Raw genomic sequence first — 20869 nt, 5'->3', positions numbered from 1 at the left:
GATACACCGGCAGGCTGTGCTGCCATCCAGCGAGACCTGGACAGGCTGGAGAGTTGGGCAGGGAGGAACCTGATGAAGTTCAGCAAGGGCAAGTGCAGGGTCCTGTACCTAGGGAGGAACAACCCCAGGCATCAGTACAGGCTGGGGCGGACCTGCTGGAGAGCAGCTCTGCGGAGAGGGACTGGGAGTGCTGGGGGATGACAGGTTAACCATGAGCCAGCAGTGTGCCCTGGGTGCCAAGAAGGCCAGTGGGATCCTGGGATGCATTAAGAAGAGTGTGGTCAGCAGGTCGAGGGAGGTTCTCCTTCCCCTCTACTCTGCCCCAGTGAGGCCCCATCTGGAGTACTGTGTCCAGTTCTGGGCTCCCCAGTTCAAGAAAGATGAGGAGCTACTGGAGAGAGTCCAGTGGACGGCTACAAGGATGGTGAGGGGACTGGAGCATCTCTCCTACGAGGAAAGGCAGAGGGAGCTGGGCTTGTTCAGCCTGAAGAAGAGAAGGCTGAGAGGGGACCTTATAAATGCTTATAAATATCTGCAGGGTGGGTGTCAGGAGGATGGGGCCAGACTCTTTCCAGTGGTGCACAGCGACAGGACAAGGGGCAACGGGCACAAACTGAAGCAGAGGAAGTTCCGTCTGAACATGAGGAAGAACTTCTTCCCTCTGAGGGTGATGGAGCCCTGGCCCAGGCTGCCCAGGGAGGCTGTGGAGTCTCCTTCTCTGGAGATATTCCAGCCCTGCCTGGACGCGGTGCTGTGCAGCCTGCTCTGGGTGACCCTGCTTGGGCAGGGGGTTGGACTGGGTGACCCACAGAGGTCCCTTCCAACCCCTGTCATGCTGGGATCCTGTGACATTACAAATGCATTGGGAGGGGGTGCCAGTGTTGTCTCCTGCTTGACTTTGTTTGCATGCTTGTGCAACAGCCTTCACAGTAATTAAAAATAGTTTGGTGTTATGTAATTAATAATACGGTACTAAACATTGTAGTGATGCTCTGGCGTGAATATCCCAGTTGTCAATCATGGGTACAGTTGCGCAGCTGTAAGGCTGTATTCAAAGTGTCAGCTTTATTATTACAAGTGATCTTAAAAACCTGCAAGGCAGTCTTTCTTGCCAGAGTTATGAAGTATTTTAGACTATTTGCTAAAAAGAACATGTCTGAATTTTAAACTGGAGTCTTTGATTTCTGACTCTTCTACCTTTGGCCTTATTCGTGAATTCGCTTGGGAAAAAAAAGCAGGTGACCTGATTTGCTCGTTCATTCGGCGGCGCGTTGGAACAGATGCAGAGAGGGTGACACAACCAAAAGGCTCTTCAGGGAAGCCATCTGTCTGCGCTCACCGCTGCCATGGGCTTACCTTTCAGATCTTGTTTGCTTTTGGTTGCCACCCAGCTGAGGGTGGATGATGTTTTTCCCTGGCGCTCGTGAGGATGTTGCATGCTCAGGTGGGTTATGATGATGTATTCTATGCGTGTGGCTTTTGAAAAATTCGGAAGTATTTTCAGCGTTGATTTCCCCCAAGAGTTATTACACCCCACGCAGATTGGCAGTGCCGTGCCACAGTGCCAGGATTTATGAGGTGACCTTGGAGACACAGACACTCCCAAATTGAAAGCACTTGGAGCTCAACTTGAAATATATTTATTTTGGATTACTGAGCAGTCTCTACTATTGTATAAATCAGCATCAGATTGCACAAATAATATATAACATTTATCTAACGTTTCGTAACATGAGGGGATTCTCTCACACGTGGCTCAAGCACAGCTCTCCTGCCTCCTCCAGACTCCTTTTCATGGCTGGGTCCCACTTCAAACCTTCACTGGGACTCAGCAAAGGCAGCACCAGCCCCTCCTGCCCTCTCCATGAGCAGCGGACCATGAGGTGGGCCATGCTCCATCATTTGGGAGCCCAGCATCGCTCAGGCCCCGTGGGCAGCTGCGCAGAACCGGGCCAGCTAAAGCTGCTCCGTCCCCTCGGACCCACGCGGCCGAGCCCCGCGCTGGGGCTGAGCCTGGGGTCCCAGCGTGTCGCGGGGACAGCCGCCCGCCCGAGCTGCTCCGGGTGCTTCCCAAAAGCCTTTTGGAGCTGGGAGCTGCGCTAGTAAAAAGGTGCTGATAGATGGCAATGAAACATCCGAGCGAAGGCGCGTCGAGCGCAAACCTGTGAGCAGCAATAAACGCGAATCCAACCTGCACTAATGTTAATTGTCATTCGGTTTATATCGATGCGCAGTTTATTAAACCATAAAGCAAGGCAGCAAGCACAGAGAGCAACTCTGGAGATAATTAAACATAATAAGGGTTTCACTTAATCCCTCGAAACCCAGGGGAGGCACAGTTAAGACTGAATACCCTCTTTGCACTGCAAGGCAATTTTTGCGCAGCCGTTTAAGAGCGCTTCCCGGTACGAGATTCCAGGACAGAGGGAAAGGTAGGTCCCACCTTCGCCACCAAATGCATTTGCTCTTCTTTTCTTCGTGCCTTTAAATCACTCTGCTTAAAAAGCCTGAACTCTGACCTTCAGAGCAGTTCGTGGCTGACAATTTGCCTTGCGGTAGCGAGCAGAGACCCTCACCAGGGACCCCGAGAGAGGTCCCAGCACAGGACAGTGGTGGCGAAGGACGATGGAGAGCAAGCAGGGATGGTGCCCGTGTGCGCTCTCCCACCGCCCCGCACCTGATGCTCGCTTCTTGGACGAGGGTGGTCGGCAAGGTGGTGGAAGGAGAAGGGTGCAAAGCTCTGAGCAGGCGGAGGAGGGAGGGAGGCAGCTTTTGAAGAGTGAGGACAATCATGGCAAATCTGAGATTAATGCCGGAGGCCAACGCAGAGAGGGGAGGGGAGGAAAAAAAAACTAAAATATGCCCTGAGCTGTGAGTTGGGACTCTCGGGTCTCTCGTTAGTGGGACCGGGACTGGTCGAGGACGGGAGAAACGCAAGGAGTGGGACACGCTCGGGGTCCCCCCGCAGCGGAGGGGCTGCCCCGGGCTGCGCGGGTGCGGACGGGTCCTCGGGCTGGAAGGAAAGCGAACAAGGAGCAGGGCAGGGGGGACGTTATCCCCGAGGTGCGGGGCTGCAAGCCCCGCAGGAGCACACTGAGAGCTTGTGGAGGGGGGGGATGCCTGGTGGAGGGGGTCCCTCCCGCTGCGCGCCCCCTGCGCGGCCGCGCTGCGGGGCAGGAGGAGGAAGAGGAGGAGGAGGAGGAGGAGGGCCGAGGGCGTCCGCGCTGTCGCGGCCCCTCCGCCCGCCCACCCCGCGCACGGCGCAGGTTTGGGAGGTGGGGTCTGCGCGGCGCCCGCCCGCCCGCCCGCCCGGCTCAATGCTGCGGCCGCGGGGCTGCTGCGGGAGCCGCGCAACCTCGGCGCTGCCGCGGACGGCGGGCGGGCGGGCGGGCAGCGGCCGCGGAGCCCGGCATGTGCGTGTGTGTCCCCCCCACCGCCCCCCCCACACCCGCCCAGGTAAGCCGCGGCGCGGCTCCGCACCGGGAGGAGGGAGGCAGGTCTGAAAAGAAAAAAAAAAATTAAAAAATAAAAAAAGGGAATAAATAAGGAAAGCGGTTGCGGCGGGGGGGGTGGGGGAGTGGAAGGAGAGCGCAGGTGGGTGCGGAGCGCCCGCGGCTCCCCAGGAAGGGGGTTGCGGGGGGTCGAAGCGGGTGCGCAGCCGGGGCGCGGTTCCCGCCTGGGCTCCCCGCGATGCGGGATGCGGAGCGGGATGCGGGGCCAAGCCCTCCCGGCCGGGCGGAGCGGAGCGGGGCGGCTGTGCCGGGCTCGGGCAGAGCTCCCCCGGAGCGGGGGGCCGGCGCGGGGAGAGGGCAGCGCGGTGGAGGGCGCGGGGCTGGGTGTCCGTGGCTCCGTCCGTGGGTCCGTCTGCCGGCGGGGGGGCTGCTCCCTCCCGCGTAACTTTTTGCCTGATGCAGCCGGGTTTCCCTGCCCGCGTTGGGGCTGCTCCCGCTTCCCCCGGCCGCCGTCGCTGCCCCGCTGCCAGCAGCCCAAGGCAGCGGGCTGGGTTATTTATCCATCCCAGACGGGAACGATTTGCTCTCTAAACTACGAATTAAACGACACTGCTTGCATAACAAGTGGAAATAGTTTGTATCTTACATACTAATTATCCGTCACCTTTTAGACTAAGCAAAAGCGGGGTTTTTTTGTGTGTTTCTGTGGGTTTATTTTTTTGCGAGGAGGGTTCGGTACAGCAGCCTGATGTCTTGCAGCAGCGTGTTCATTTCCCCTCGCTGGCTTAGCGTGGGCAAAGGATTAAGAGGCAGCATGTTGATGAGGCACCCTGGGGTGCGGGGAAGGAGGGGAGCGTTTGCTGGTGGAGAGAAGTCAGCTTTGGCGTTGGCGCTTGCACACCCTCCTGTTTGCGCGGTTTGAGCTCAGGAGCTGCATCCCAGCTCATCCGTCGGCTAGGTGAGAGCAGAGGCTGGTGTCGGGCTCCTCGGACCCTCCCCGACCCTCCCTTACCTGGCCCGTCCCCGCGGCATCCCGGCTGCCGGAGCCCCGTCCCGGGAGCGCGGTGCGGTGCCCCAGCCCACGCTCCCGCACCCCGAGGCTCCCCGCGCCGCTCCCCTGGGGCGCGACGGCCGGTGCCGAGCGTGGGGAGCGCGGCGATGGGGCCCTGCGCTGGGGACCAGCCCGGTGGGTCCTCCACAAGCCTTTTCTGCCGCTTTCCTGGCCAGGACGCTTCGTTTTCTTCTCTCTGGACCCGAGGAGCTTGCGGTTTTACCCTCTGTTTGCAAGTCCCTGGAAACTGCTTAACCGGCTCTTGAATAATCCTTCAAAGTCACCTCCCCTCTTTAATCTAATACCAAAAGGACTTACTTTATGTGGCTAATCCCTCTTTTACTCGCTGTACGGCCTCATGCAGGGGTCCACACGCCGCTAATTTCCCCAAAGCAGCCTGCTTCAGACAATGGCTTCCGCCGGCGTGCAGCATCCTCTCCCTCCTGCGCCGAACCCTGGGCAGAGCCGAATACGCCTGACGAGGTTTTGCTCGATTTCAGGAGGCGTCTCGTCAGATCCCGCCGAGGGAACTAACCCTTTGCACCAAAACCTTGGGTCTGCGTGTGTCTGTGAGTGCCGGTCTGCTGCCCCAGGTGCCCGTGTCTTAGCCAGCCCGCAGGCGGCACTGGGATGGTGGGGAGGACTGGAGCGAAGCAGGCTGTGCCTGTGGCTGGTTGGAGTTGAATGGTCCTGGCAAAACTCCGGCCGCTGGGAAGTTTTCCTGTCCTTATCTCCTGCAGTGGGGTTAAGCTCACTGCTAGCCTATGTTCCCAGAATTTTTTCTCTAGTGTTCCCAGAATTTTTAGCTTGTTCTGTTCGGCGTGATGGCAAAATAGATGTTTTGGAGGTGAATGACAGCGGCAGAAAAGCTTACCTTTGCAAGAAGCCTCACTTCTCCCTTACCATGTTTACTGTTTACATGCTGAAATGACACTGCCTTCAAACCCTGACTTCACATGCGTTGGCAGTGGTGTCCAGAGCTCCTCAGCCTCTTGCCTGCGGTCACCGTGGATGTCGGACGAGGGGCAAGTGTGCCTTTAGTGTCCTGGGGATGGTGGGAGGGGATGAGTGGCCGCGTGTCCCCTTCTCCGGGCCACGGGGACAGCTTCGGCCGTGGTGTGGCACAAGCCCTCGTGGATGGGTGGTCTCTGAGACCACGGCCATCCTCCCCTGGGGAGGCCTCAGTTGTAGTTCCAGCGTTAATCCCTCCGTTGCTTCTTTCCCCAGCGCAGATTTTTAACCGTCAGCTGAGGAGTGTTTGTTGTAGAGGGGAAACCTGCAGTGCTGCAAGCCAGCGAGCAGCTGGTGAGAGGGCCCACCTCAGTTCCCAAACTTGCACCTCCTCATGCGTGAAAGTTTCTTGTTGATATGCAGGTCTTTATGTTTATTGGGATTGACACTGATTTCAAACACAAGCTTATGTTGCCCCGTCAGGGACCGCTAAGAAAACAGGTGTAGTAGTTAAGCTCCTGTGCAATTTCTACCACAGATGCAAAACTCCAGAGTAATTTTATAGACATTCTGGTGCTGCGTAACTTGTTTGTCTTAGTTTGGGGACTTGGCTTTGTGTGACAGTTCTGTGTAGTCAGTGTGATTAAATAAAAAATAAAAATCAGAGGCAAAGACAAGGCAGAGTGGAAGGAAAGACGTTAAACATAACATAGCTGGATCGTGCTTTTATTTTCTCTCCTCATCTTTCTGAATTTTATTTGGTGAAGCACGATGGAGGTATCAACTCCCCGGGGCTGGTCTGTGTCGGGGGCACGGGTGGGCATGACCCCGGCGCTGTGCAGGCAGCTCCCGGGCTGCGGGCGATGCGGGAGAAGATGCCATCGCTTAAAAATACTCTGCTGCGTTTGAAAGTTCGTAAATCATCGCAGGTCTATTTTTAGCTGTGTTAGATTAGAGCAAGTCTGGGGTTTCTTCCCACACCTCCCGTCTGTGGCCTGAAATGACCTGGTACCGTCCCTGCAGAAGCCGTTCGCACGCTCCTCTTGGTTTTGCTGGTGACCCGTTGCTCAGCCCCGCCGTGACGCAGAGGATGGGGCTCGGTGTGGAGAGGGTTTGGTGCAACAGGTGGGAGTTCCCCTCCTCCTGCAGAAACGGGGAGCCTGCGGCTCGGCGCGGGAGCGACGCGCAGCCCCCGACGGGAAGGTGGTCACAAACCCCGAAAAGTAACATGAATCACACAAAATCCACAAATGTCAGCTCCCAAGCTCTCATCTAGGCGTGCTGCCGAGATTTAAACTTGCACGCATCTCTGCTGTTGTCTGCTGCAGTGGTTACTCAAATATAAATATGAATATCATGACAATAGTGATTCATTCTTTTTATTATTAGCAAAGCAAATATGTAGTGATGACAACCAACTGATTTACTGTTTCATGCGAGTACAGAACTGTTCCCTGTCCCCTACCGTCATCCGCCAAAAAAGGCGATGTTAAAACAAAAACTCTTGCGTCAAATCTGCTTGCAGTCTTAGCATAAATGAGGTTCCCATTTCGTTACGAACCAAGACAACAGTGTTTCCTACACTAAACAGTGGTTTCCAGTACTGCGTGTGTTGTACTTGGGAAATAACTTCATTCTTGGCTTTTCCCTAGATACAGGCAATCACTTTCTATCTTAATCTGCAGGATAAAAATCTGTTTCAGCGTGACACCAAGAAAGAGAAAGACTTGTTGAGGTTTTGTTTTTTTTTTTTTTAATTGCTGGGTTAAATCACTGAAAGTCAGACCTTCAGGACAAACAGGGTCAAAGCATTTTGAAAACAATTAATCTAGTGAGTGTCATGTGCATCATTCAAATTTAGGAAGCTAGAGCGTAAGGAGCACATTTTCACTCTTCAGTGTAAATTGGGATTTTTGCTGAGGTACTCAGTTACAGCGTAGATGTATCAGGGTGTGGACTTCAGTAAGGTGAGTGATAACTTACTGCATTATTCCATGTTTTGGGGAGTCAAGAAAGTAATCTACAACCATTACATATTTAAGATTGCCTGCACAGGGATATTTTTTTTTTAAATTGTATTAAATAGCTCAAGGTTTCAAAAATGTGGCTCTGCGACATTTGTTTCTTCTAGTAATCCTTCCATAAGATCCCATTTGATCAGCAGCTGATGTTCTACTACTTGAAGGTTTGCTGGAGATGTCTCAGATATGACCAAACATCTTTATGAATGAATAAAAGTTTCAATATATCCAACACCAAGCTCTCCTAAGATGCGTCGTGCTAAAGTTTGAAAGTACCATGATGGTACTTCACTTGGTGGACACAATTGTTATTAACCATCTCACGTGGGCTTTCCCCATTCTTGTTTGCAGAGCAAGATGTAGTTGATAGACCAAGTGTTAGGGTTAGCTTTCTCTGTGTTTTTTTTAACCCAGGAGGGAAATACCACAGCACTCCCTGCTGCGATGGCACGTCTGCCTTTGCAGTCCTTGCTCACAAGTAGCACAGTCCAAAGGACTCCTCCATCAATGTCCCTGCATCTCAGGAGCAGTTTAATTTCTGACCTGGTCACCACTTGCATCTCCTGGGATCTCCTGAATTAACGTACTTCTGAGGTGGCTGGTGGGGGGAGAATGGAGGGCTGCACCCAGCCAAGGGGACGCGGCCAGAGCTGCCGAGACTTGATGCCGTGGAGGGTTGTGTAGGAGACCAGGGAGATCTTGGGCCAAAGATGTCTTTACTGGAAGAGTTTCCAACAGCTGTTGGCGCTTGGTAGCTGTTCAGGAGACAAGTTAGTCCTGAGCTGCTTCTGACTCCAGGTTGATTCACTTTTCTAGAAGTTCTATCAGTGTAAGATCTTTGTTGGCCTTGGATAAAATCTGTGTTTATAATATATTTATATAAACACTTAGCCAATGAAGAGACGTGGTATTTAGACCCACTCTACATAAGGTTTAGCAGATCATTTTAGTCAATTAGACCAAGAAAGGGAACAAATAGCATACTTTGTGTTTGTAATGGAAGAAACCTGTATTACAAATGGTAATTTAATCTGAATAGTACTGAATAGGTATAACCTACCGGTGTTTTCTTAACCAAAGTTTAAGTGCATGGTTTATTAAACTCTTTTTATGCAGACAGCAGGGTATTATTTGGGAAGACTTACAAACAACATATTTCCATCCCTATGCTTCCAGTAGTAGGAGTGTGAAAACCCAACCGGCCGTCTGTGAAAGTCCACAGGATTGCTGAGGTTATTCGGTGCGCGCTGCTTTCCCCGCACCCGGGCTGTATGTTAATGGTTCCGATCTCCCATTTTCACATCTTTCTAGCTGTACCTGTAAAATCTTGAGCTGAGATCTTTCTCCAGTTTGATCCATAGCCAGGGTTTGGGCGGTCTCCCCCTTCCTGGGCTCTGTTAATGAGCAATCAGTAGAAAAACTGAATTCTGCTGAAACCCCTTCGCTGTGCTTACTCCCACATTTTCCATGCCCATCTTTTGACTGAGCCGTGGTCTGTTCTTCTCAGGCTCTTGGTAGTCTCACCCCACTCGCTACCTGTGAGCTAGCGGCTGACCTCAGGGGTTGGATGAAGCCCATAAGCTGCTGTCGGGCAGGTTTCCCTTCCTTGGACTGATGGTCCTAGGCTCATATCTGAGCCAGATTCTTCTGGTAACTTAGCTGTAGGGTTGTACCAGGTTTAAGTCAATAATCTTTTATAGGACAGGTTGTACATTAGCAAAGAACACGTTTTGGTGAGTCAATGTCATACTAAACATCCCTGCTAACTGCCAGAGTGCTGTGCTGCTGTCAGGGGCATCTTAGCCCACCCATGGAAACCGTGGCTTCTGACACCATCAAGAGTGTGAACTGTTTGCTGGGGCGATGTGCTGGATCTTCTCCCCTTGGACCTTTAGTGGGACCTCCATGTTTTAATACAGCAAACGCAGGAGGAACCTGTAGCTGGTGGGCTATCACTGGTGCATAAATTCATTTCACGCGATTCTTTTTCTGTGGTGTTATTTGTTAGCGCTGTACTTCGTGTTAATGGTGTGACCTACGAGAGGCATTTGAAAGGCATGTTCAGCGCCGAGCGGAGGAGGGTTCTTCACCTCCCGCACAGAGCGCTGAATAGCTTTCATCAAATAAGATTTTTTTTTTTATCACTACTACCCTGCTCTTGTGAAATGGAGGCAAAAGCTCTCTATCCTCTTGTCATGAATGAATGGATGAATCTTCTTGGTCTTTGTCTCCCAGTCTTGTGGAAAAAAAAAAAAAAAAGCTTCTGAACAGCACTCAACTCCTCGCTTTTTTAAAAGAGTTACTTAGCATAAGAGCAGAACATTTGCCTAAGAGGGTTTTAGTCCAAGAATGACTTTTCATATTTAATTGATCTGTATTGTTCAATTAGGGAGATGTATAATGCCCTCTGTTGTGCATATATAGCTGGAAGTAGAAATGAATGAAATATGCAGTACAGCAGAAGAGTAGCTTCAAACAGAATCAGCTCGTAGCAAGGGACAAAACAGGATTCCAGTCCAGGCCTTGACGTGCATGTGTAAATGTGAGTGCCGTAAATACATCAGATCGTTAACTTCCACATGCAAATTATTTTGAATTACAATATTTGTTCTTACTCTGGCCAGAATTCAGTAACCTTTTTGTTCCAAACCATATTTTTAACAATTCCTACTCCTGAATAAATATTCAAATATATTCCAGTGTGTTACGCTTTCTGGATACAGCTCGTTTGGACTTCAGAGCCCCCCTGGTTTCCCCAGTGCAGGCGTGCTGTGAGCAGAGCGTGCAGCAGCGCGACACGCACAGCCACCAGTGACACCGATCCCACAGGGTGGCAGCACCAAGCCCGCAGCACCCGCGCATCACCGGAGCCGCTGCATCCCGCGGCGCATCCCGCAGCACATCCCGCAGTGCATCCCGCGGCGCATCCCGCAGTGCATCCCGCGGCGCATCCCGCAGCGCATCCCGCAGCGCATCCCGCGGCGCATCCCGCGGCGCATCCCGCAGCGCATCCCGCAGCGCATCCCGCAGTGCATCCTGCAGCACATCCCTCCCGGTCGGGAGAGCCCGCAGCCAGCCCCGGCGCTTTGGGAGCGCACCCCTCTATGCCGGCCTGGGAAAGAGCCAGTGCCAGTTTGCAGGCTTGTCAGTGCAGATTGACCCCACTCACAGTTTCTCCAGTATGAGTTTCTCAGGATTCCTGATTCATAGAATCATAGAATCATAGAAGGCTTTGGGTCGGAAGGGACCTCTAGAGGTCATCTAGTCCAACCCCCCCGCAGCGAGCAGGGACACCGCTAACTAGATCAGGGTGCTCAGAGCCCTGTCCAACCTGGTCTTGAATGTTTCCAGGGATGGGGCCTCCACCACCTCTCTGGGCAACCCGTTCCAGTGTTTCACCACCCTCATTGTAAAGAATTTCTTCCTTATATCCAGCCTAAACCTACCCTGTTTTAGTTTAAAACCATTACCCCTGGTCCTGTCACTGTTGTCTCTGCTGAAAAGATTGTCCCCATCTGATTCTGAGGAGTCTGTACAAAAATGCATCATTTTCCGCCTTGACGTGTTTCTTCAGTGTTGTGATTCTCCGTTGACCCACAAAGCCATTCTACTTCTCAGTTTACCTCTCATTTTTCCCCACCGCTTTTATATACTCGTGGTTACCCAGCTTTATGGTTGGACTTGATGATCTTAGAGGTCTTTTCCAACCTTACTGATTCCATGCTTCTGTACTTACACAGCCTGGTGCAGCGGGTGCTCTTACATTTTGCCTGACCAGTAAGGTTTTTTTGTGGCTTGCTCAGCGTCACCCACTCTGTGCTCCTCCCCAGCTCCTTTGGTTTCAGCATGAGAGTTCACCCAACAAGATCAACACAAGAGATCAAGAGGATTCCTCTGCTGGATCCAATGCGGCCAGACTTGCTGATAAAAGCATCGATTATTCATGAAGAATTATTTTAATCTTTGCAGAAATGGGTGCCCATGAGCCGTGAGCGCACAGTTTGTGCGGAGAAGCTGTCCCGAAAGGCGCGTGGCAGAAGGGATAGTCTGTGTGCAGTTCTCCTACTTGATGACCTGCAGGAAGGCTTTTTGGAGATGGACATGTGTCTGTTAAGGGTAGCTCAGCCTTGGTCTGGTCCAGGAATCCACGTGGCAGAAGAGATCTGTTGGCTGCTTTGCCAGCTCCATTTTCGGTGGGCATCAAGCTGGTGTCTTCTGGCGGGTAGGGATGAGGTCTGTGGGCAGGAAAGACGGGCAGGGCAGACGGGAGGCACTGAGCATCCTTCCCTCCCTGATCTCTGCTGCCACAACAGGGTTTTGCTATTGTTTGCCACCGCTTCCCACAATGAATATTAAATGAACACATCACACATGGTTTTACCAACGAGGCAGAGACGGGAAAAGCAGATACGGAGCAATAAGGTTGAGTCCTTCCCAGGGAGCACGAGTAACGCGCTGGTTCGAGTCAGAGAATACACGGGTGAATTTAGTGCTTGATGGGTCTCTTCTAACTGCAGACGTGGGCAAGAAACACTGGTCAAATGCACCTGAAAATGATGAGCGCAGGACATGGATTGACTCAATATTTTCTCTAGTCAAGTGGAAAAAAAGGAAGCCTAGCATGAGAAAGCTGGAAAGGTCAAACTAATTTGTACTTGTGTGATAATGGGTGATACTTCTATTGTTTATGAAGCTTGCAGAATCTTTCCGGTGTTAACCACTATGATATATCTGATGGTGATTTCTGAGAAATTAAAAATGAAGTAGCAATTGTTCCACCCTGTTCATGCGTTAATCTGTTTTGGTTTAGGATTCCTTTGAAAAGCTACATACTCTTCACAAATTAGTTGAGATGAAATTTGTTCAGTTCTCTTGACTTCAATGTGCTGTGGCTGAAGGAAGGAGATCTTTTTTAAACAAAAAAAGGTTAATAGTGAGATTGAGAAGAGTAAGACCAAAAACCTGCCTGTGGCTTGCTGCTTAAGCATTCTGAGTGTGTTCCCCTGTTTGTTTGTTTTGCTGCAGTCTTTTCTGTTTATTTACTAGGATAAGTGGAGATTTTATATGCATGTACGGCTACTGCTATTATAATAGGAATAACTGGTGAGCTCCTAATGCCCCGAACTGCCTTCTGCTGCCTCAGTTATTCAGGCAGGTTTGGAGCTTCTTTTAGTAGCCGCTGGAAGTTGTGTGAATTTTCCTGGGATTCTGGTTTCCTGGGAGCGAAAACACTACCAAGCTGCATAATTTTCCCTGAAGCAATAGGGGACTATGTCAGGAGTCCCTCCTGCCTGGTGTACAGCAAAAGGTGTAGGCTCTGGAGGAATGCGTTTGCGAGGCTTATCGCCGAGACATTTAATATCTAGAATGATTTAGTATATCAAATTCTAGAGTTTGGGGCTGAATGTAGCCACATTCGTCATTGTTGCAGGACCTTGACAGTGAACAAAAGGTGTTGCAGGGAACCATAACTCACGCAGCAAATTAATGGGTTCCCGGCTTCGCTTGCTCAGCTAAATGCAGGCGGGGAACGGTGTGGTCTCACCGGCCGAGGGCTTTCTGCAACAAGTGTGCAGGGTTAGGAGCTGGCGTGTCCTTCATCCCTGGAACCGGTATTAAAAGCGTAGCCCTCCTGCCAGCTGGCTGTGACTGGTGTGTTTTGCTCTTGAAGGTACTTCACTGTGAATGACTTCAAAGGAGGGGGGGGAAGCTTGTTAGCTGTTGCAGGAGCATGATGCAATTCTGTTAACAGAGATTTGTTTTTAGAGTGTATCCATAGGACAAAAAAGATTTGACTGAGAAGGTTTCATCTGCTCTAAATTTTATCATGTCACACTGCAACAGAAAACTTCAAGCTGTGAGCACGGTATGTCCAGTAACGCTCACAGACCGCATGCCATCGCTGGTGATCTTTGCCCCTGGAAAGGTATGTGCGCTGCGAGGGGGTACTTGAGCAGCTTCAGGTGATGGGTTCTTCCAGTCTGGTCTGGGCTGGCAGAGAGGCCATGCAGGCTGTTTTAAACCAGGAATCTCTCCAGGATCCTCAGCAACTGTCACGTTTTAGACTATTGGCCATAGGAGGGCTGCAGCTCCCCATCTTCCTGGCCCTGATTTTGCTCTTACCCTTTTTTTCCTGTTCCACCCCCTTACCAGCAGATGAACCCAGTTCCTGAAAAGGTTCCTGTCTGCTTTTCGTTGCCAGATTACTGGGCGTGCTGAAAGGCAAGGGCATAGCTGAAGAATATGGGATGAGGAGAGGTGATGCTCTAAACTGGCTGTTCAGCTGGTGTTGTGTTGTTTGGGCAGGGTGGGGTCAGCCTGTTGGCAATGACCCGCAGCTCCTGAAACCTGGGTGTGAACTGGAGTTGTTTAGCACTTCATCGTGGAGAGCTGATGGTACGTTTGGTTTCGTAATGGGCTCAATCACCCTCAAGGGCTTAGAAGTTAAACATGCAGCAATGCCTGAGAAAGCAAATTTGAAGCTGCAGCTGAGCCGCACCAAGAGAGCTTCGGAAAATGTGCAGAATTGGGTAGCGGCTAAATACTGCCGCTGCATGTTTTTGGTCACATCAGGCAGTTTTATGAGCTCTGAACTTGCACTTCTGAAGTTCCGGAAGACTCTGTCTTGTTTGGCAGGTTAGTCAGCTGCCCAGAGCAGCTTTGCAGCGCACTGAGCAGTTCAGTACACCCACATTTGCTCCATGGAGGGGAAACCCACCAGAAACCAGGTCACCTGCTCTCACCACAGGTTTGTGTGTGAGCTGGAGGTGCTCTTCTCCAGAAAGCAAAGCTTCGTGGCTAATATGGTCTTTTAAAAAGCAAAGCGCACTCTAGAAGGTGCATGTTTGAAACTGTCTGATTTAAGGCACTGAAATGGTGGTGTCCCAACACGCTTTGAGTGGGTGGGGATTATGGCATTGCACGGAGCTGCACGCATGACATGGGTCAAGAGGGTTTACTTGCTGCTCCTCTGTTACCTTCAGATTGGGGTGGGTTGGTTTGTTGGCGAGGGACGTTGGGTTTGGGGTTTTTTGGTTTGGTTTCAGTCTTGATTCTTTCATTTGAAGAGCAAGTTCCAAGGTCAGCCAGTGATTTTTCCAGTGTGTAAGTATGAAGTCCGACTGTACCGCATGATTGTACTCTCTCTTCTATTTTTCTGCTTCGATCTTCTGGACCACTGAAGTTAGAAACTGGACAGCATGTGGCAAGAGATGCCGATAATAGCTCAGTAATACCTGCTTCTGGTTTGTTCAATCCTGCGTAAGCGGAAGCTTGCGGTGGAGCTGAATAGCACACCGTTGGCCAACCTGGGGTGGTATGAATAGAGTCCTCACAGTGGAGAAAATGATACATCAGAGCTCTTGTGCAAACATTATATGGAGGAGCCCACTCTGCAGTAGCTAGTGTAAATGGACAGAAGTGCAATGTTTGTGTTGCTGTTTGTTTAATTACTTTAGATCTGCTTCTCTGTATACACAGCCGTGCCGCCGAGGCCCTGCCTCTGTGTGACCGGTCTGTGCTGAGCAGGAGCGAGGGAGATGGAAGGTGCTTAAGGAAGCTGGAAGGTGCTTAAGGAAGCTGCAGGCTTTGTTGCCTCCTTGCTTTGGGAGAGGAAAGGCATAGGAGTTACAGCGGAGATGGAAAAATGGAGAAGGGCATGGGGCATGGCAAGAAACCTGCAAAAGGCCATGAAGAAAATTCCTCCTTTCAATTCTTTTCTCCTCTACTCAGACTCTGCTGTCATTTACTGCTTCGGTGGCTCCATTCACGCCATGGCTCATGCAGTGCTGCTCATGCAGTTAGCAGTAAGAAGACGTCCCATAGAAGACTGAATTATGGATGCTTCACCTCTGTCAGCACAATCCAAGGAAGACTTGCTGAAAAACATGTTTGTGGGTGGGTCTGCTGCCACAGAGGCTCTGTTGCCCTGGGGCAGGAGGAGCTGGCAGCGGTTAGCAGGACCATCGTGCTCCTCCATCCTGGGGAGCATCCTCCTGGCTGCGGAGGAGGTGCGGGGGGAGGAGGTCCCCCCTTCTGCCCGAAGAAGACATCTAGCGCAGGTGTTCCTGGTTTGGTCGGGGAGCAAGATCCTGCAAATCCTCTTATAAAAGCATTTAACCTGGCACCGGAGCGGTTTCCAGATCCAGACCAGCCCCAGGACCAAACCCTCCGCTGTTACACTCATGTCTTTTTCCTTTATTTTAACATGTCAGGAAATTCTGAGATTTGTGGTGAACAGTTTTGTGGCGCAGCTAATGCTTCCAGTCATTCCCGGTGTATCCAGAGACAGCAAGGCTACCCCTGATAGCCTGCTTCCTCTGATGGCACACACTGTATCTCAGAACCATTTTATTATTATGATTATTATTGTGTTTTAGAACCATTACCTAAAATATGGAATCGCTGCCCCTTGAAAAGTGGATTATCCTTTCCTGGATAGCTAATTTTATTTCACTCAAGAAAATTTGATTCATATTTCTGAAACATTGCCACTAAACAGCTTTCTAAGCAGAGTTGCACTGCAAGAGCAAATTAGATTTGTGTAGGGAGAAGGAAAATATTGTTGTTGCAAGTGTCCAAAGGGGTTGAAATGAAAATAATCTTATAGATCAAACTTAAATTGAGTTCAGATATTACAGAGATAACACAGTTCTGTACCTGGAAAATCCCATCTGTCAAACATAAACTTCAGGGTCACATTTTTCTAGCTTCTGTCTCTGGCAGACCTGGGATGTCAGCCCCATACGTTACCGTGGCACAGATCTTGCAAAGTACATGGGTCTGCATCAGTCTGCTCAGTTAAATAAAAAAAAAAAAAAAAAAAAAAAGAAGCAGGAGAAGGTGGAGGAATGCTCTTCAAGGATTTCCAAAATCCTTCACAAATTGCAGGAGTCTGAAATGGCAGATACTGTCCGTCTCAGTGGCTTTTGAATAAGACTCCAAAAATTTAGGCCAGACTATAGCTAAGCCCAGCGTCTTCTGGAGAAAACAGAAGTTCTGTGGTTTGATGTAGAAGCAGTTTGTATCGAACTTGAGAACTTATTTGACCCTTATTACTGTCATCTCTGAATGGACTTAAAATTTCAGATCTTTAATTGTCCTTGTGGAATTCTCCTCAGCTGGTTGTGTGCTCTTTTAGTAGAGGTGAACAACAGAGATACAATGATATTTAGGCACTTCAGTTTCTAGTAAGCTCTACTGAAATTCATTGAATTTTAGGCTACTGAGCTATTAAAAATAATAAGTTTATGGCAAAGGAGAGATTTTGACACTGACTTATTTTCTTATCCCCCATGGACTGCGTCATAACTCTGTCTTATGCTTAAAACAGATTTAATTATTTTTGCACCTGTGTTTTTGCGTTGGGTCAGTCCTCCCCAGCTGCATGGGGTTCGGCGTCTCTCTGAATGCTTGCTTGAAAATTACCAGTACCTGGGACTGAAAGTATATTTTTGAACATGTAATCAGATCTGTTTTAGCTGTGTAAAACATTATGAGTAGACCTAAGCATTTGCATAGAAATACTTGACAATATCTATACTAACATAATGTCATCCATTAGTAGTGTGTAAAATATAAAGTATCATGCAATATTTAAATCCAACTGCAGTGAGTCCTCCATAACTATACCGACAGTACCTAAATTTAGTAACTAATTAAATACCGTGGAACAGAAGAACGCATTTCTCCGTTGCAATCCCCTTCTTGTAAGGACAAAGATCATGTGTGTTGTCTATACTTCTATTTTTGTGTAACATGGTATATTTATATATATATTAAATATGTACCTGTGTTTTCTGAGTTTCTACATCTGTATTTCAGCATCTCTGCTGGAAAGGACCCGGGGACCCTGGAAAGGACCCGGGGACCCTGGGTGTTGCAGGCTGGACGCGAGCCGGTGCTGAGGCTCAGCCACCCTTGGGCCTGGCTCGTGGCCACGCGGTTGCGGGGGGCCGTCACCCCTCCCTCGGCGCTCGTTAGCCCACGCCGGGACCCCGCTGTCTGGCTCTGGCCCCGCTCTGAGATGGCTGCTGGTGGAGGTGGCTGGGCTCGGGGGGCCCCCGGGGTGGCGGGGACCGTGCCCTGAGCAGCCGGGTCTGGATGCGACTGCTCGGAGCATCCTTCGTCCGTGCCCGGGAGGACTCTGCTCTTTCGGCTGGAAAAGCCAATTCTGGCTTTTTCTTTTCCAGCCACTTCACTGACTGAGCCTCTGGCTGTGGAAGGCTCCGGCTCTAAGGCTGTGATGAAGTTGAGGGTGCACCCAAGCCCTTACAGGATCAGGGCCCAACACTTTAAATAATTGATGGGCTGCTTTATTTCTTCAGCCTTTCTAAAGTAAACTGAGTTTCAGATGAACACGAGCTGACTTAGAAGTTTAACTGGGGGGAAAAAAAAAAAAAAGCCTTTTGAATTGCACTGATTTCCCCCAGGATTAACTTGGGACCAGAAAAAATAACTTGTTTAGCTTCATCCTGCTTTCCCTCTCTCCAGCCAAACACCTTTTTTTTTTTCTGTTCAGGCTTTTTGGGTGCTCTGGTAGGAAAAAAAGAATCCTTTTAAATTAAACATATAATCTGAAAAAGGGAGGGGAGGAAAGTTGTCATTAGTATTTGTGAACTAAGTGCGCCAACCATCCCAAGGGTATTTTGATTCTGCAGACTGTCTGTGTAATTTTTGTAAATATTTATAAATTAATAATACAACTCGAATATATGCCTTTCCCATAACACCTGTCAGTGTGTGAGAGACAATGCAAAAAGTAAGAGAATTGAAAGTTACTGACCCAAATATTGGGTAAGTTGAGAAGAAAAGGGAAATGGAGGCCAGAAAAGAGCAGAAGCAGACAGTGAGCATCCACGTTCTGATTGCTAAATGGTACCGTGCTCTTCCAGACTGGAAGGATGTCGTTTGTACGGGCAGGATATGGACGAAAGTCAAATTAGTTTGTTGAAAAACAAGCAGGAAATGCATGTCTGTTTTGGATGGCTCCTCATATTCCCCTTTTGCGAATTGCTAAATGTATTAGCTGAAAATAGGAGTGTGCTGGAAACAGCAGAGTTACGCTGGGCTTCGGGGAGAGGCAGTTGCGTTAGAAAAAAACGATGCATGGTAGTCCAGAGAAGCGTTGCTTTTTGGAAACTTCCCTTCGAGCAATTTCTTTCTCCAGTGGAAAATGTCAATGAAATAGGACACTCCTGAGAATTAATTTGTAAAAGTGTTTATTTTTACTAATGGTAAAGCATACCAAATTGTTAATAATTCTAAAAGCTACATTGGACAAAGTGGTTGTTAGCAGAACATATGCTTTGATCCAAAATGCTTTTTTTTTCCTCCCTCATTTTTTTAAATCCTTTTACTCTTTTGGCCACATCACATGTCTAAACACTTTCTTATCCCTTTCTGAATCTGTTTAGAAATCATAAAACTGCCTTTAAGGTGACCTTGACGGCGTTAGGAAGGAGTCAAGTGATGGTGTGTTGGTAGCACGAGTGGGCTGGTCTGCTGATCTGGGAGGGCATTTCCAGCCCCCAGACGCGATGGCAGGTTGGCACAGACACCCGTTATCATCGGTCACGCTTGAGTTTCGTAAAGTCTGAAATGCCTTCCACATGTTAACAACACTGCTAACACAAACAGAAAAGCGCTGTAAAGTTTTTTTAAGACCAATACTCATAGCTGAAAATTAAGTCCTGCTGTTGTCAACTCATTCATTATCCTCTTCATGAAGGAAGAGGAGATTCAGCCTTCTGCCGTGAAGGTTCCCTCGTCCATTCATCTCCTGAGCCACTGTCACTCATCCCCTTCATTTCTGAGCCGTACCATTTTGTATTCCAGATACTGGATTTGATCCATCCATCAGCTGTCAGTAACTTGTCAGAGACCCGGGACACTTCCAGATGTATTTTCTGTGCAGGTCCTGCCAGAAGAGAGGAATATTGTGCAGAGAAGGCTGGATAAATCACAGACTTGATCCATTTTTGCTGTACTTCAGATTAGCCTTTTTCACCGCTTTCCCCCAAAACAGAACCTGAGAGTTTGTAATGGGTAATTTTCGATTTATGAGGAGTTTGGGGGTTTATTTCTATGGCTATACAAACACTCCTAGTTCAAACTGTTTTGGCAAAACACATAAGGGAAAATCCTGCCCTCCACTACACAAAGAAAAAGGAGGGTAAAACTTTGCCCATTGTGTTTCTTCAGCTGAACTCGATGATAATGCTTAGAGAGAGGTTTCCATGGTGAACATCGAAAAATCAAATTTGAAAACTGATTTCTTTTGTGTATTTGTTCTATTGTTTTTAATGGTCACTGTTCTGCATGTTTAACAGGCATTATCCCCACCTTCTAGCCAGTGAATACATTTACATATTTTAAATCAACATTAGCAGGGAAGAATCTGTGATTTGCCCAGGGCTGCTTATGATTTTTTATGTTTTGATGCCGAAATGCTCAGGATATCCTCCAGTGGGATCTGTCAGAGAGGCCTCTTCTAGCATACAGCTTTGCTTATTTGGTGATTTCTGTATTGATTCCTTACATCACCTGCCTCTTTCTTCGGTTATATTTCATTTCTGTTCCTTCTTCTATTGTAGGAGTACAAAGTGAAAACCTGGTAGCAGTTACTTGCTTTACTCATTTTTTTCCCTGTTGGTGTCTCATATAGTATATTCCTTTTCTCTAGGTTTTTTCTTGAATGGAAAGAATCTGCCTTGGAAGCAGTAAACTTTTAATACGGATTTTTCAGAGCCGTACCTTTAGCCTAACCAATGCATCCAGGATGCAGACAGATTTCCAGCATTGCCTTCTGCATCTTCCCATTGGGAAGCCGCTCTCGCTGCACTCTGGTCCTGCACACGTCCCGTGAATGTGACATGGGGACACTTGTGCATGGCCACGGCCGGGGAGCCCTGAGCCCTGGTACCGCAGTCCTGATCCCCAGGACCTCTGCGTACCTAAAGCACTGGTGAGGGGCCTGCCGGGTTCCATCAGTTCACAGTTTGGCATCTTATTGTTATTCTCATTCCCTCAGGAGAGAAAATGTCACGGTGTCACCCTGAGAGCCCGTGACTCCTCGGTGCGTTGCGCCCGGTCGTGGGAGGCTGCAGCCCCCTCTCCTGCCTGCTCTCCCCCCCTCTCCTGCCTGCTCTCTCCCCCCTCTCCTGCCTGCTCTCCCCCCTCTCCTGCCTGCTCTCCCCCCCTCTCCTGCCTCCTCTCCCCCCCTCTCCTGCCTCCTCTCCCCCCCCCCGCTGCCTGCTCTCCCCCCCCACCTGCTCTCCCCCCCCACCTGCTCTCCCCCCCCACCTGCTCTCCCCCCCTCCTGCCTGCTCTCTCCCCCCCTCCTGCCTGCTCTCTCCCCCCCTCCTGCCTGCTCTCTCCCCCCCTCCTGCCTGCCC

General features: G+C 49.7%; 1 protein-coding gene across 2 annotated transcripts in view; it reads left to right on the top strand.

The window, feature by feature from the left end:
* Positions 1–3407: 3407 nt before the first annotated feature.
* LOC104331265 (contactin-4) overlaps positions 3408–20869 on the top strand; it is a 354067-nt gene continuing 336605 nt past the window's right edge. For both annotated transcript variants that reach the window (XM_075432608.1, XM_075432604.1), the window contains exon 1: positions 3408–3456. The gene's annotated coding sequence lies outside the window, so the exon portion shown is untranslated. The remainder of the gene's footprint in view (positions 3457–20869) is intronic.

This window comes from Opisthocomus hoazin, chromosome 11 (genome assembly GCF_030867145.1).
Source record: "Opisthocomus hoazin isolate bOpiHoa1 chromosome 11, bOpiHoa1.hap1, whole genome shotgun sequence".
NCBI lineage: Eukaryota > Metazoa > Chordata > Aves > Opisthocomiformes > Opisthocomidae > Opisthocomus > Opisthocomus hoazin.
Note: the sequence above shows the minus strand (reverse complement) of the source record. Positions and strands in the feature narration are given on the sequence as shown.